Genomic DNA, 4,363 nt, shown 5'->3' with positions numbered 1-4,363 from the left:
AAGTTATCACATTTGTGTGATGATTTCTTCAGATAAAACTATGAGTAATATTTTTTAAACTTTCTCTTTTAACATAAGAAGGATAACAGCTTCTTATAGACTCTTGAAGAACTTGTGAAATTTATGTACAAGGGATTTTATACAAGCCAATAAATACTGTATGAAACAAAGAAATGGTTAATAAGCAACAATATTTTGGTACATACTGAATGCAATTTGCCTTTATTAGGGAAAAATATATATCAAGAAAAAAATATCATGAACTGGTGCTAGCAAATAATTTCTGGATATGGCATGACACCCAAGAGGAAGATATGAAATAAAATAATTGAAAAATAATATTAAGAAAGCCATGGAAGAGAAATAATGTCACAGAATCTTAGAAAATCACACACTGTACTAAATTAAAGATATTCAATTCATAGTAAGTAGTAGCCCCTGATTAAGAGCTAATGAAACATTTTGTACATTATACTTATCACAAAAATACCTTCTTTCTATCAATTTCTTCAGAGCAATTTTCACATCCTTATTTCTTAGACTGTATATCACGGGGTTGAGCATGGGCACAATGATGGTGTAAAATACAGAAGACACTTTTCCTCATCCATAGAACAGGAAGAGGATGGGTTCAGATACATAAATGCAGCAGAACCAAAAAAGACAGCAACAGCTGAGATGTGGGAGCTGCAGGTGCTGAAGGCTTTGGATCTGCCTTCAGTGGATTTAATGCGTAGAATGCTGATAATAATGAAAACATAAGAACTGAGGATGGTCAGGTTTGGGAAAATGGTATTAATTACACTAAAAATTAGTATCATCAACTCATTCACAAAAATATTAGAGCATGAGAGCTCAAGGATGGAAATAAGATCACAGAAATAATGGTTGATCAAGTCAAATCTGCAGAAATCAACCCTAAATATGCACCCTACATGAGCTGATGCACAAATTATGCCTATAATATAAACTCCTAAAACAAGAGAAAGGCACTGATGTTGAGACATGATGATACTGTAAAGCAAGGGGCTACAGATGGCAACATAGCGATCATATGCCATTGCAGCCAGCATGTAACATTCTGAAACAGCAAACATGACAAAGAAGTAAAGTTGAGTTATGCACTCAGGGTAGGAGATGTCGTTCTCTCCATCACAAAGTTCACCAGCATTTTGGGGGTGATGACAGTAGATTGGCAGAGGTCAATGAAGGACAGACTGCTGAGGAAGAAGTACATGGGGGTGTGCAGGTGGGAGCTGAGCAGGATCAGGATGATCATGCCCAGGTTCCCCAGTGCTGTGAGCAGGTAGATTCCAAGGAAGAGGAGGAACAGGGGCAGCTGCAGCTCTGGTTGGTCTGTTAAGCCAGAGAAGAAGAATTTGGTCACTGTGGAATGATTGCCTTTTTCCATGATCTCTGGTCAGAATCTGAAAGGAAAAGATTTGAACTTTTGAGGGACAGTTGCTCTTCTTTTGAAAGCAGGTACCACCTTAAATTCTATATGACAACTTCTTGCTGTATCATCTTCACTACATGGAAGTCGTCTCATTTTAATATTGTCTACATTTAAGTTTCCAAATTAATGATACATTTTAGAAAATATTTTATTTGTCTTTGTAATGTTGAAAACTTTTGAACTGTTAGTTTTCTATTTCAACATGTCAAACCTCTGAACCTAGTATTTCTAAATACTATCTCTAAACCACATCATTTTTTAAAGAAGTACATCTGAGTATGTAAAGTAGCTGATTTGAATCATGACTTTAAAATCTTTTTCAAAACACAAGTAGATCTAACTCAGAAACAGCAGAGGCATAATAGTACAATGAAAATTACCGATAAAATTTCTGGAATTAGGATGCAGCTCTTTAAGAAACTACTAAATGAAACAAGTTAAAATGTGATTTACAAACAAAATGGTTTGAATTCAGGTTGTAATTCATAGTCACTTAAAGTTTGACAGCTTTACCAAAAAACCAACCAAACTAACTAACAAAAAAGTTCAGCATTTGTGTTATCAATCAATTGGCATTGGTTTGGACCTCTTACTCAAGACTGACTAAAGACATCCTGGAAAATTAAATTCACAATGAGCTTTCATACTATAATCCACACATCCAAAAGGAGGGTGACTGAATCTATCTCAGAAGGGGAACTGAAATAGATATCAGAGGTGCCCAGAGGGAGGGAACTGAGTGGGGGAGGGGATGGGAGAAGAGAATACTGCTGTAGGGATTTACTGTAGGGAAATCAGGAAAAAGAAAATGGAAATAGGTGGGGAGGTAGGGTATGGGGGGGGGGGGAGAAATCACTAGTATTTGCTAGAAACCTGGGATGGAGAGAGGCCTCCGTGAGTCTTTTCAAGGCAACTCATGCTGGGACTCCTAGCAGTGGGGGAAATGGATCAGGAAGCAGCTACTTCTTATAGCCAGGCAGCACTCCCAGTGGAGAGAAAAGGACAGCAACCCACCCGTAACCCATAATACCTTCAACCCAAAGAAGTTTCCTTCCTACAAGATGTACAAAAACTAAGATACAGCAGAGACTAAGGAAATGGCCAAGCAATGACTGGGCCATATTGAATATCTGTATCTGTATCTATCTTTCTATATCTGTCTATCTGTCTATCTATCATCTATCTATCTATCTATCTATCTATCTATCTATCTACCCTATCATGGTTCAAATGCAAATTTTGGATGAAAAATTCCCTAAATATTAACAGAAACATTTTTTTAGTGGCCTTAGGTTCACTCATATACCAAGTGCAATTTGTGATTTCTTTTCATATAAGACAAACTGAATTACCTTGAAATTAAAATTGTCTATATTGAGATAATAAAACACAGAAAAATAATGCAGAACTGTCAAGGCCAGCAGGGCTCTAAGCAGAGAAAGAAGGAAAAGCAGTGGAAGATTCTTGGAGTTTGCTAACAACATTTTGGTTCATTAGGTAACAAATGAAAGAAATTAAATTTAGGTTATTAGGCAGTAGAATTGTAACAGTGTTAATGTAGTGACAATAAATAATGGTAATACATTTATAACAGGATATATACTACCATCAAAATAGTATGGGTCCTAAATATTTATAAATTAAATTAGTTCTAAAAACCTAAGTCTAAACTTGATTAAATTTAAATGTTAATAAATAGAAAGTTCTGTGATACTTTCTTATCAATGTATAAAAAAATCATTTCACCTTGAAAAAATATTTACAAATTATATATCCAAAAATAAATAGTACATGTAATTTTTAAACGCAAAAACAAAACCCTCAGGTAATTTTTCTAACTTAAGAAAAACAAAAACCTGATTTGATCATAGTTTTCATCAAAACTGTTAAGTAAATGGCAATTAGTTATAAGAAAAACATTCAACAATATCAATCAAAAACGCAAATTAAACCTCAAATTGGAAACCTCATGCACTTATAACATTTAGGTTAAAATACAAGATGAGAAAACCAAATGTCACAAAACATAGAATACCACTTTCATCTGTTCATGAGAGAGTTAGTATAACTTATTTTTACATAAATAAAATAAAATATGAAAAAAGAAAAGAAAATATGAGTACTATCCTTAATTAAAACCATTTTTCAGAAAAATAAAACTTTTTAAAATAACTGAGTATTTAGATCCTTCCTGCCTTCAGGTGTCATGTATTCAGTGAATATGTATCAAAGTATCATTAGAAAAAAAAATGTAGAAACATGTTTCCTGCCAGAACACAGGTGCACATCTTCTCAATGCTGAGGATTAGACCCAGTGTCTAAGCTTGCTAGGTTAGTGGTTTTTGGCTGAGCTATATCCCAGGCCCTGGTTTTCTGAGACAATATCTCATTAGTTCTGCCCTTGAACTTACTGTGATGTTCTCACAGATGATGTCCAACTCAATCTCAGCAAGAACACTGGAACTGGAGGTACTTGTCACTGTATACCACATAAGACTTTCTACTGTGTTGTAAAGGACACTCATGCCACCTTCTTTTGTACTTAGAGGAGTTCAGGGTTTCTCAGCCTCGGGATCTGAGATTTGGTGTTTGTAAAATGATGTTCGTGGAATCTGTATGCTGTCAAGTCTTGAGCGCCTTTATTGTCCCCTCTCTCAACTCTTTCTTATTCCTTTGGGGTTTTTTTATGACTTAGTTGCCCGTGGAGACTAATTAGTTGAAAGTTTACTACATTCTTCATCAAGATCAAACCAATAGAAGCTTGGAAACAGAAATGAGAAGATCTTTTTCCAGTGTGTCAGCCTGCCCGATAGACTAACCTCAAACTGGAAGCTTCTTGACAATGTCAACTGCCTGTCTCACATGTTAAAGTCTTTGCCTATAGCAACTGTCCAAACACTTTTACAA

The 4,363-nt window shown here is 35.2% G+C and overlaps 1 pseudogene; it reads right to left on the bottom strand.

The window, feature by feature from the left end:
* Nucleotides 1-414: 414 nt before the first annotated feature.
* Nucleotides 415-4,068, bottom strand: LOC117701550 (olfactory receptor 8G17-like; annotated as a pseudogene).
* Between the last annotated feature and the right edge of the window lie 295 nt (nucleotides 4,069-4,363).

The sequence above is a fragment of the Arvicanthis niloticus genome, unplaced genomic scaffold, assembly GCF_011762505.2.
Source record: "Arvicanthis niloticus isolate mArvNil1 unplaced genomic scaffold, mArvNil1.pat.X pat_scaffold_1321_arrow_ctg1, whole genome shotgun sequence".
NCBI classification, from domain to species: Eukaryota; Metazoa; Chordata; class Mammalia; order Rodentia; family Muridae; genus Arvicanthis; species Arvicanthis niloticus.
Note: the sequence above shows the minus strand (reverse complement) of the source record. Positions and strands in the feature narration are given on the sequence as shown.